Below are 14,026 nucleotides of genomic sequence, written 5' to 3' on the forward strand. Positions count from 1 at the left end.
AAAACTTCATTTTGCAAATAGCTCAAGTTATTGAAATACATCTTTACCACATGAAATACAGTTTGTGTCGATATTTTAAGATTAAAGAATAAAAGCTTGAATACGTCTGAAATCGGTGCCAAATTTCACGTTGCGTGCAGCATGACCGTGTACATGGATGCTGTACACATCGAAGTTTTGACCAAGAACATGGGCTTATTTAATAAAGTAATTCTGATGTATTTCACATCGCCATGCATATGCACAACATGATGTTGAAAATCTTTATAAAGATTGTTTAAAAAAATGAATTTGAAGAAGCTGCACTTGCCGGTGTGTTTACATCCATAAACGTGCAATTGTGAACCCCACAAAGTCACGTGATCCGGCACCCTGATAGGTCTATAAGGTAGGTGTGCTTGGACACACTCAGTGTCTAGTGTAGCCTCAGGCGTGGAAGGACCTTGTAAAAGTTCGAATATACAAACGTGCGAGTTTAGATTAAAGTCAGTGAGCCTGGCAATAACGGTACGAAATTTTCCAAATTTTAACGTCAATAGATATGTTTCTTTGCATTTTTGTTTTTGTTCACATGACATTTTACATTAGTATTGGCAATTATATAAATATTGTAACATATTGTAACTTGTTGATAATGTATTTTGTATCTTAACTTAGAATGTTGTACTACCATGTCCTGTTAATGAATATATTACATACTGAATGATATACCCAATGTATTTTATACATAATTTAGCTATCAACATACGTGTTTATATTTACATGTTTATTAATCTTCATTCGTGTATCTCGCATCTATTTTTACAAGATAAAACATATACAAAATAAGCAGAACGTCGTTTTGCAAATCTCTTATGCTTTGTTTCCCGAAACGGTTGATTTATTATCTTGAACGTCTGATATTATTCCTTAAAACATACGACCATGTAACCAGTCGATGAAAAGAATACTCTCACTACATTTTCCTAGTTTAAATCAAATGTTACAAGAGAGTTTTTCATGGACTCTTCATTAAAAAGGGGTTAATTGTAAGTTCGATGCAGAAGCGGGAAAGGATAGTATTCAAATAATGCTTATGCGGTTCGGAAGTACTATTATTTAAATAAATATAATATGTTCAAGAATTATATAACCACTTCTTACAATTTGGAAAAATTAGGTCCACATACACTGGAGATGGGTTGAATTACTAGATACACAGGTGTATGATAATCCGGAATTTAGTGGCATGTTGTCACCTAAATAAAACAATGGCTGAGGAACCAAAGATGAGCGATGTGGTTCACTAAATACGCAATTATATGATATAAAAACAATAAGCGAGTATGTTACTTAATAACATACGGTGATACTATAATATTCTATAATATATGTGTATTGACGTTGTTACATATGTTCGTCACTGTTTGAAAGACAAACATTATATAACATGGCTACTTAAATACGCCACTTTACGATAAATAATCACAGAGTGACGCCACTTGCATAGAGCGACACTTCTACTTAAATACGCAACTACATTATATGTCAGCATAGAGCATCACTTCTACATAAATACACCTCTGTGTGATAAATCAGCAAAGAGCGACGCTGCTAATTAATACGCAACTATTTGCTAAATAAGCATAGAGCGACAGTGCAACTTAAATACGCAACTACATGGCACTTCATAAATACGTTACTGTACAATAAATATAGGATCTGACACGAGTTGTCATATCATACCATATTTTATTACACGTGTTCAGGGATTTTGTTTGTAAGCGAGCCCTTGGCGAGCTTACTAACGAATTTCCTCGACGAGTTTAATAAAATATGGTATGAAATGACAACGAGTGTCAGATCTTTTTAATCACATGCTAGTTTTAAATGAGCCAGTTGAATAAATATTAACGCAAACATGATAAATCCCGAATGTTGTTAACATTTCGTGACGTCATTCGACGTTGCAATGTCATTTCAGCAAAATAACAAAATGTTATTGGTCAATCGAACGAAAACTAAGCCAATGAAAACGCTTAAACAGAATATTACACATGTGTAATACAAAAATATATTCGTAATGGTTCTATCACATGGCATACAGGGTATGGCATGTGATAAATCAGCATAGAGCGACGGTGCTTCTTGAATAAGCAACTATATGACAATTCAGCATAAAGCTACGCTGCTACTTAATATGCAACTATTTAGTAAATCAGTATAGGGCGATAGTGCAACTTAAATTCGCAACTACGTGATATATCAGCATAGAGCAACACTTCTATATAAATACACGACTGTATAATAATTTAGATCGACGCTGCTTCTTGAATACGCAACTATATGACACATCACAACTCAACGACGCTTCTACTTAAAACGCAACAACATGATTAATCAGCTTTGAACGACGGTGCTATTTAAATACGCAACTATATGATAAACGAGCATTTAATGACGCTGATATATCAGCACAGAGCGACGTTTCGAGTCAAAAACGAAACTATTTGATTAATACGAAAATAGCAACATTGCTGCTTGAATACGCAACTATATGATATGATAATTCAGCATAGAGGGACACTGCCTTTAAATATGTAACTATATTACAAACTAGAATAGAGCGACGCTGCTACTTAAACTCGCAAATATATGATAAATCAGCATATAGCGTGCTTACTATTACATTGCAACGTGGATTATAAACCACCATTTAGTATAATTGCTACTTTATTACGCCACGCCATAATAATTCAGTATTGAATGACACTGCTAGTAAAATTTGCAAGTATATGATAAATCAGCATTGTAAAACGCTGCTTTTTAATTTAAACCACCACTGAGCGAAGTTGCCATGTGCATAAATATGTTGCTGTAATATAAATCAACATTGAACGACACTGCTACATAAACACGCAAATATATGACAAATCAGCAAAGATCGACGCCGCTACATAAATACACCACTGTATGACACATTGGCATAGAGCGACATAATTACATAAATACGTCACTGTATTATTAATCAGCATAGAGTAACGCTGCTATTTAAATACGCAACTATATGATAAATCTGCACAGAGCGACGCTGCTACTTAAATACGCAACTATATGATATATAAGCACAGAGCTACGCTGCTACTTCAATACGCAACTTAAGGATACATCAGCACAGAGTGACACTGCTACTTAATACGCAACTATATGGTACGTCAGCAGAGAGCAACGCTGCTACTTAAATACGCAACTTAATGATAAATCAGCACAGAACGACGCTGCAACTTAAATACGCAACTATATGATATATAAAAACAGAGCTACGCTGCTACTTAAATACGCAATTTAAGGATAAATCAGCACAAAGCGACGCTGCTACTTAAATACGCAATTTAAGGATAAATCAGCACAAAGCGACGCTGCTACTTAAATACGCAACTATATGATATATAAGAACAGAGCTACGCTGCTACTTAAATACGCAACTTAAGGATAAATCAGCACAGAGCGACGCTGCTACTTAAATACGCAAGTTTATAATATATAAGAACAGAGTTACGCTGCTACTTAAATACGCAACTTAAGGATAAATCAGCACAGAGCGACGGTGCTACTTAAATACGCAACTATATGATATATAAGAACAGAGCTACGCTGCTACTTAAATACGCAACTTTATTATAAATCAGCACAGAGCGACGCTGCTACTTTAATACGCAACTATATAATAAATATAAGCACAGAGCTACGCTGCTACTTAAATACGCAACTTAAGGATACATCAGCACAGAGCGACACTGCTACTAAATACGCAACTATATGATAATTCAGCACAAAGCGACACTGCTTCTTAAGCACACAGCTATATGATAAATCAGCACAAAGCGACACTGCTTCTTAAGCACACAACTATATGATAAATCAGCACACAGCGACACTGCTACTTAATACGAAACTATATGATAATCAGCACAGAGCGACACTTTTTCTAAAATACACAATTATATAATAAATCAGCACACAGCGACACTGCTTCTTAAACATACAACTATATGATAAATCAGCACACAACGACACTGCTACTTAATACACAACTATATGATTAATCAGAATAGAGCTGCGCTGCTACGTAAAAACACAACTGCATGATAAATCAGCGCAGCGCGACACTGCTTCTCAAATAGACAACTATATCATAAATCAGCACAGAGCGACACTGCTACTTAAAAACACAACTATATGATCAATAAGCACAGAGAATCACCGCTTCTTAAATACACAACTATATGATAAATCAACAAAGAGAGTAACTGCTATTTAAATACACAACTAAATGATAAATCAGCACAGAGCTACGCTGCTTCTTTAATACGCAACTATGTGATAAATCAGCAAAGAGCTTCACTGCTCTTGATTACACAACTAAATGATAAATGAGCACAGAGCTCCGCTGCTTCGTAAGTACGCAACTAAATGATAAATCAGCACAGAGCTACGCTGCTTCGCAAGTACGCAACTATATGATGAATCAGCACAGAGCTACGCTGCTTCTTAAATACGCAACTATATGATAAATCAGCATAGAGCGACGCTTCTACTTAAATACGCAAGTATATGATATATCACCATTCAGCCACACTGCAACTTATATACGCAACTATATGATAAAACAGCACATTGCGACACTGCTACTGAAATACGCAACTATGTGATAAATCAGCACAGAGCTACACTGCTATTTAAATACACAACTTTATGGTAAATCAGCATAGAGTGACACTGCTACTTAAATACACAACAATATATCAAATCAGCACAGAGCGACACTGCTACTTAAATACGCAACTATATGTTTAATCAGAATAGAGCGACGCTGCTACTTAAATACACAACCATATATCAAATCAGCACAAAGCGACACTGCTACTTAAATACACAACTATATGATAAATCAGCACAGAGCGACGCTGCTACTTAAATACGCAACTATATGATAAGTCAGCACAGAGCGACACTGCTATTTAAATACGCAGCTATATGATAAAACAGAATAGAGCGACGCTGCTACTTAAATGCGCAACTATATAGAGAATACATGGTTGATGCCGAGATGGAGAAAGTTTATCCGGTGAGGCTTAGAGAAAAAGAAAATAGGGCGAGCTTTAGCGAGCCCTATTTTTCTTTTTCGGGCCGAACCGGATAAACTTTCTCCATCTCGGCACCAACCATTGTGTTCGATTTATCCTGCTTCATCCCTTTGACACATTTTATCAAAGAAACATGATAAATTGACATAAAAATATAATTATTCTTGTCCTAAATTCATTAGGACCGAATAACTACCGATTGTGTCACGTAAAACATAGTTCCACATTAAAACTGTTCCTTTTAATACTTTCCTATTGAAAAGATGACAAGAAACAAAAAACGATTCGAGAATGTGATATCTTTCTTCATAAAAATGAAAACAAAATGCAGCAGCAAAACAAAAACTAAATTTTATTTACCTTAATGAAAACTTTAATCAATTGCTTATAACAATAAATTTTCAACGATATACACATCCATTTAATGTTCTTCCATCCCTTTGTCGAAATCCATTTCTGTTTTTCCATCTCTATTATCGAAATGTATTTTAAATCACACTATTTTTTGGTAGCGTTTGTATCGAATGCTAACCATTCTGACCCAAAACTCGATTTACGAAATCGTAATCCTGTCGTAGGGAATTATTTTATTCCTATCGAAGTTAATACTTACGAATGACAAACACACAATCCGAAATACTTTTATGGTTCGTTCGATGCTTTAAAATATTGAAAATAAAATACTGTTAAAACCACCACGTCAAAATTGTTGTCCCTAAAATCCTGAGAAAAACTAGATACATGTAGTACGTTTTGTCTTAGAAATGACGTCCCACTAGATACGTGATAAATTGCGTTATCATGTACATTTTGTAAATGAAAATGATAAATACGGAAAGCTGGTTAGGTAATATATTTTAAAGAAAAAAACAGGATGATATATAATATAACGATAACATTCATGATGAGTACCAATACATTTCAAAGGTCAAATATTAGAACATGTTAATCGACGCCTAGGAATACATACTTACGGTTAGATCACGGTTACGTGATGTACTGCCGGATATCAACTAGTTTATCCGACCCTGCTTTATTTTGTCAATGTATGCAACAGAGGCAGGATAAATGATAAATCAACATAGAGCGACACTGCTACTTAAATACGCAACTATATAATTAATCAACATAAAGCGACACTGCTTCTTAAAGTCACAACTATATGATAATTCAGCATAGAGCGAAGTTGCTCCTTTGATACGCAACTATATGATATATCAGCACAGAGCGACAATGCTTCATAAATACGCCTCTGAATGATATATCATAATAGAGCGACACTGCTACATAAATACGCAACTTTATGATAAATCGCAAAAGAACGACATTGCTACATAAATACGCAACTATATCATAAATCAACTCACGGCGACACTTCTACATAAATACGCAACTTAATAATAAATCAGCATAGAGCGACACTGCTACTTTAAAACGCAATTTTATGATAAATCAGCACAGAGCGACGCTGCTACTTAAATACTCAACTATATGATAAATTAGCACAGAGCGACGCTACTACTCAAATACACAACTATATGATATATTCGCATTGAACGACGCTTCTGCATAAATACGCAACTATACAATAACCAGGTATTGAATGACGCTCTTACTTAAATCAAACAACCATGGAGCGAAGTTGCTATTTGAATGATAATATCGCTGTATTATAATCAACATAGAAGAAAGTACCAATAAACCGTTGATCGTCAAACAAAAAGGGTAATAGTTCTTTCCAACGGCACAACTTGAAATACGGTATGTCCACTTGTAATCCCCATTTTAAAGACAACTTGTAGTAATGTCACTACAGGACATCACCTTATTTATAAGCACAAAACACATAACAAAAAACTTAACGAAAACGCTTAATGGATTTAAGGAAATAAAGCCATGGTAAAACGGAACGCTATGTTGTATCTATGTCGTTCCTTAACAACATAGAGGATATTTGTTGGATTCGGTGGATTATCGATTTTAATTCACGAGTGATCATAGAAAATAATATTTTCACGAGTGGCGCAGCCACGAGTGAAAATATACATTTTATATGATCACGAGTGAATTAAAATCGATAATCCACCGAACCCAACAAATTTTCTTTTTATTTTATGCTTTATTTCACAGTTTATATACATTGTTAAAGAGTTTAACTAAAGAATTACGTTGGGAAAATGACGTCATTTCGTCCAAAAAATGACGTCATTTAACATAAACAGTGAAAATTATCGATAATTTTCACTGATAATTTTCATTGTTTGAAACAGTGAAATTATCAGTTTTAATTCACTGATATTTCTCTATAAACCACAGGAAAGTATAAAATAAAGTAAGATAATATGATTATATAGCCATACTATGGCACAGTCACAACAGAAAAGATACATGGACAGTAATGCCATATGGGTTGCACTTAAATCGATTGCCTTCAAACCATTGTTGAAGTCCTGCGTTCAATACTTTTTGAGATTTGTGGATTGTTTTCCACCTGGTTAACACCCTTTAAAACAGTCGGCATACTAAACCCCGTTATTTTTCATTTCAGATGCCTAGCCGGCGAGACGAGGGCCTCGGCATACAGGGGTCATGGGATGAATATGCTGTTTGAAAGATAAACAATGCAGAAATAGGGGCATCCGGAAAGCATGTCAACAAACGGGACTGCTGAATCGTAGAGTATTTGGTATATACGGTTCGTAAAGATGCCAAACACTCGTTCTACCCAGGAAACCTATTAGACTGATTGCCAACAAAAGGTTGGACTCCGAAATTCGAAGGGCGCTTGGGTGTTTTTCAAAGAGAGCCGGCCTGACACCTAGTTCATATTCTTCAATAAAAGGAACTGTCTACTCATTAAACCAAACAAAATTTATACGACATGGGATGTAAAGGATTTGAATTAAATGGGCCCAAAACTACTTTGTGAACAAAATAAGCTAACAAGGTACAGTCCTCTGGATACTCTCGAGTAATCACATGCCCCTGGCACCACGTCTGATGAAATGTCCATTCGACGAATTGCATGGTTCTTAAGGTGAATTTAAATTACATGTTGATATGTCATATCGTTCTTCTGATTATGCTGATATAGTTTTACTTCAAATCACACGGACACATCGCAGGTTATACTTGAAACCACACGGAAACGTTGCCATCTATTACTTCAAATCACAGGGGAAACATCGCAAGTTATACTTGAAATCACACGGAAACATTGCATCTTTTACTTCAAATCACGCGGAAATATTGCATCTTTGACTTCAAATCACACGGAAACATTGCATCTTTTACTTCAAATCACACGGAAATATTGCATCTTTTATTTCAAATGACACGGAAACAACGCATCTTTTACTTCAAATCACACGGAAACGTTGCATCTATTACTTCAAATCACAGGGAAACATCGCATCTTTTACTTCAAATCACACGAAAACATTGCATCTTTTACTTCAAATCACACGGAAACGTTGCATCTATTACTTCAAATCACAGGGAAACATCTCATGTTTCGATCAGGTAAATCGTGTATCGCATAATTGCTTTTGCAAACTACATTTAAAGCAGAGAAGAAAAAAATATGTATTTCAATCTGACACATCGTTGCTTATATTGCCGGTATAGTTGATGCACTTTCTCTTTCATTCACAGAGAACATCTGACAGGTTTCGGACTGTCATCACTTCGACACACTAGTACTCCATAATTAAGTAAATACGTTTAAACTGTAAGTAAATGCAATTATTGCATTTGTAAAAGTGATCAAGCAGCGTACAAAATACATAAGAAAGCAGTATTATCATTACTTGACATAGAGCGGTTGAACGAAATGCACGTTGTTGTTCAGTCGTTCACAGGACTTACTAAGTCGTTCTAAATATTTTGTAAATAGTCCGAACGATTTACTAAGTCGCCATCCTATATCAATCGGAAAATCAGAAATATTTATCAAGGGAGCTTGGTAGTTTACGATCGAGAAAATACCTGGATGTAATTGATATTCTGATTGGCTAGACTTTTCTTGTTTTCATTAACGTTACCCTTACATTATTACTATTTACGAGTCTGAACGACATTTTCATTCGGAAGCTACGGTCAAAGATATGTCTTTGTTGTTCTTGTTTTGTTTGTTACTTTACTATGCATTAAACTGTAACGATCGCATTATTTTCATTTAAGCAGAAAGGAACAATTCTTTGTTGAGGTTGTTGTTGTTGTTGTGTTGTTGTTGTTGTATTTACCGACTTCGTTACATACGCAAAATATTACATGCACGATGTTTTATGGAACACACGTTTTGAAGTTTGTAATGCTTATTCAAATTACTTCAATAATTTCAAATAATATGCAACATGAACTGCAGATTAATATCAAATACTGTTCTTTGACCCCTGCAGCTGTATATGACAAACAGAGCACGAAGTAAAGCATGCATTACATACGAACACCAAAACAATCAGGGTCTTAGCTTTGCTTACACGAATTTGTGAGCCGAATTTAATAGGGCGTCTTTTGATGCATTCACCCCTCACCCCGAATTTTGTTTATCCATGGACTGTATAAGATGCATTTTGGCGTATAATAAGTATATAAGTATTATCAACATGTTGCTAAGATCATAAATGTTATTGCAACGAACTAAAATGATGTCTAAATATTGAGAAATACTGTAATCAACATATTAAATCTTAAAACGTTATTGATTTCGTTCCGAAAATATTGCGAAAAAACACAGTTTCATTTCTGAATTATGTGGTGAGTGTTTGAAAGGTTCGACATTTCAATGTTCTTCGGTTAAAGACTTATTTCAAAATAAAGAGGAGGATATTTCATATAATCTAGATGTCTTTTACTATCAGTCGTAAAAGAAAAGAGAATGATATTTCATAGAATCTAGATGACTTTTACTGTCAGTCGTTCAAGAAAAGACAATGATATTTCATAGAATCTGGATAGCTTTTATTGTCATTCGTACTAGTTCAGGAGGATATTTCATAGAATTTGGATGGCTTTTACTGTCAGTCGTACAAGAAAAGAGAATGATCAGTACTGGTTCAGGAGGATATTTCATAGAATCTGGATGGCTTTTACTGTCAGTCGTACTGGTTCAGTGCTAGTTTGTGAAGCATGTTCCTCGCAAAATAATTTATTTCAAAACCATGTGCGAGTATCGCAAAGACGTCGCTAACGAACTTGACCAATATCAGGGCGCTCATTCAACAAATAATAATCTAAGTTAAGACTTTTATTATTATTATTATTATTATTATTATTATTATTATTATTATTATAATAATAATAATAATAATAATAATAATAATAATAATAATAATAATAATAATAATAATAATAATAATAATAATAATTATTATTATTATTATTATTATTATTTCCTTGGAAAAGTGTAAGCCGGGTTGGACAGGTACAGGTCGACATAGTCCTGCCACTATATATGTATTGCAATAAATACCTATCAACTGAGATTGATCTGCCATGGATTAACAGGTTCACTCTGGGTATGCTGATAGTTTGATAACAGATGGCACTTCGATACCAGATAACAACAAAAGCCACGCGCGAGAGGTAAGTTCATCAGGCTTTTTAAAATTTATTTCATAAAGATTTGTTTTTAGACAAGGCGCATGGTCGAGTTTATAAATGTTGTATCCTTTTCTATTGCAAAGAAAAACATTTCGGAAGAATGGTAGGTTTTTCCCCCAAAAATAGAAAATTCGGTCGGAAAACAGTATAAACTGGATGAACAGTAAACATTTCAACACAATAAAACTACTTAGAAATATTGCAAGAGATTGTTTGATATTCCAGCATGAAGAGTAATCACTGTGCTTCAAATACTGAAATTTTGATAGTATTCAATGAAATATAAATGAATATAGAGCATTTTTTAATAGGTGGTATTCATGAAGTTGCTGATACTTTGATTCCCGATATAGGGCCCTTCGGATAAAAGAGACTTTCAAAAAATTGGGCACTCTGATAACCGAGTTTTATCTTCTACCTGAAATGCATTTATGTATATTATGGCTATTCTTACCAAACATTTTGAAGTACGAATCAATTTGAATTGTAAAGCCCGACACATTGGGAATCAATGCATAACGTAATTGCATACACATGTAAAATATAACCAATGGCGTTGTTCGTTTTCAAAAATCTTATTACTATTAATTTATATAATTAATATTATAAGTGCAAATTTTAAATAAGCTTCAAATGCAGATTTCTGAAGTAATATATTTTAAGTGACGACCGAAATAATTGTCTAAGTAATACATTTGTTTTTAAGTGGTAAATTGAGATTAAGAGAATTGAAAATACACCGGATCATGTGGATCAACACGACTGTGTTCAATTAGACTTATAGCAGGACTCTAGATAAGGCAAGCAAGGGGTCTTAAAGCAGCCAATACACCTCATAAAATCCTTTGTCATTGGTTCTCATTAGAATCGCATCATGAAGACGATACTAATGCGTAGCCACATAATTTAAAAGAGATTGGAAAACTCCCTTTATATTGTGCTCTTCTTATAGGAAGAACTTCCCTTTACACTTCCCTTTCCCTTTCATTATCATATTCCAAAGGGATAAGAACATGTTTCGGTAATTCGTTTTTAATTTACGTCAGTACATACATTTTTATTTATTGCCTGCTTACTATAGCAGTATTCCACAGCGAATTCTGCATTTCTGATTCACTTAATAGTGTGTGTTATATATGGTAAAAAGTGTCGAGTTATCTGGAATCGAAGTGCCCTTGTCTTTGAGATGATCGGTAAAAGAAGTGTCCATGAAAATTTGGCATCCGACTCTTAAACACTTGACTTTCCTCAAATACGTAATTAAACTAAAATTTAACATGTAACATTAATGGACATATTGATCTTTTATTTCGATTAGTTGGCACGTTCTTGATTTATTTCAAAGTATTTTTATTTTGTTGAAATACGTACTGATCATCGAATTCATGACAATTATCGATGAATTTTTTATCTCATTTTTTAGAATCCAGTTTTTTTCGAGACTTTCTTGCTCCGCAATACGAAGTACTATACCATCAATCGACCAAACAATGTTACGTTTCTGAAAACCAAATGATCAAAACGTAAATGCAAAAAGGCTGAAGAACTCAACTCTCGCGCGTGGCTTTTGTTGTTATCTGGCATCGAAGTGCCGTCTGTTTTCAAGGTATCCGCATACCCTGCGTGAGTTTTTTTTCTAAAAACCAAGCTTGATATTATAAGTAACGGATTTCATGAAGACAAAATGTGAGTACATGTAGGGCATATTTGTTATATCATCAGAGTACTGAAATTGTTCAAGGTCAAGGCCATTTTCAAAGTTCAGAGTATTGACGTAATCCAAATTCATAGTTAGGTTATTTTTAGACTCTGCTTATACAGTAGCAGGCGGATCAACATGGACCATGCGAGCGCAATAAAGAACACACAAAAATATGATCGTTTAACGAATGTAAGTGGCGGGAATGCTGATCGTTTTGTTGTTTGCTTACTAAAATGAAAACAAACTTACCATTAATGTTTATAGGCCTGCATGTGATAGTATATGTTTATTTATAAATGACAGGTCGGTACTGTTTAGAAACAATACGAGTAGCGAAATAAACCTATATTAATCATCTAAGTTTTATAGGACACGGATCATTATCAGAGTACATGCCTGTTCAGCGCAAAAGTGCTCTAACACTCCATGTTTAAACAAAAATGACCAAGCATATTGCAGCAATTATTTAGTATAAACGAATAGCCAACAATGTTGGATGCCATAATTTAAATATTCACCATAAATGAAGTTATTTGTACCTAAATATCATTCTATTGACAATAAAAAGAAGTGTTAATTTTATACGTAGCATGACCTGAAGATTGAGCTAAGACAGACCATGTTGAAGTCGATGCAAAATTTGACAATGTGTATTAACATTTTAATATGATAACATTTTGATATGCCATGTTCTGTATAAAAACATAGCGGACCCCTTAATCGGTCAGTTCTCTGATTGCTATTTAAAAAGCGAGTCGATGAGAAAGACAGAACTGTAGTCATGAAACATTTGCAGCGATGACAGACCAAGTATTAAAGGGGTCTGTCTATATATGGAGCGTTCTCGGAGACGCTTAGAACTAGTTCTACCCAAGAAACAGACTCAAAAGTGTTTGCAGACACCTAATTTAAATTTAACTTGTGAGATACCTAATAAGACTAGACCGATACGACAAACATGAATATCAACACCGGTTAATGCGTAACCGCATTAAGTTTTATACAATGTTTATGTACTTTTTAAGGTATAAAATTGGCATTTGCATAGTTAAAGACACTAAACTTTTAAATTAATTGTTTTCATTATAAAACGGGACCAAACAGCATCATCAAGAAATAAACAAATCAGTTATAGTAAATCTGGAAATCCTCGGGTCTAATGGCAAATCGTTATTCGCAAATAAGTTCATAACGTGTACTTTTAAATAACATCTGAAACCATGTGTGTTTCGATCTGGAACATATCTCTTCTCATAATAGTTTGCATAGTGTTCCTTTTTTATCACACAGGACACCTTGCATGCTTCGAACTGGTGGATTGTTTGTATGAAAGTTGAAGTCCATTTTAATCCCTTTATAATCTGGCAGATTTTGGTTCTCAAGCAACCTTTTAAAATTTAATAGAACGTTCAAAAACAATTTAATTAGTATATGCGAATTGATAAACACAACAGTACGCAAAACCAACGTGGAAGATGTGTATAGACAATAAACCATCTTAAGTTTATACGAATGCATGTGCCTGTACTCTTGAGAGTTTGGATGTTTACGCCAACTAATCATCGTTTAATATAACAGCTTGCCACTCCAATCA

Source organism: Dreissena polymorpha, chromosome 13 (assembly GCF_020536995.1).
Source record: "Dreissena polymorpha isolate Duluth1 chromosome 13, UMN_Dpol_1.0, whole genome shotgun sequence".
NCBI classification, from domain to species: Eukaryota; Metazoa; Mollusca; class Bivalvia; order Myida; family Dreissenidae; genus Dreissena; species Dreissena polymorpha.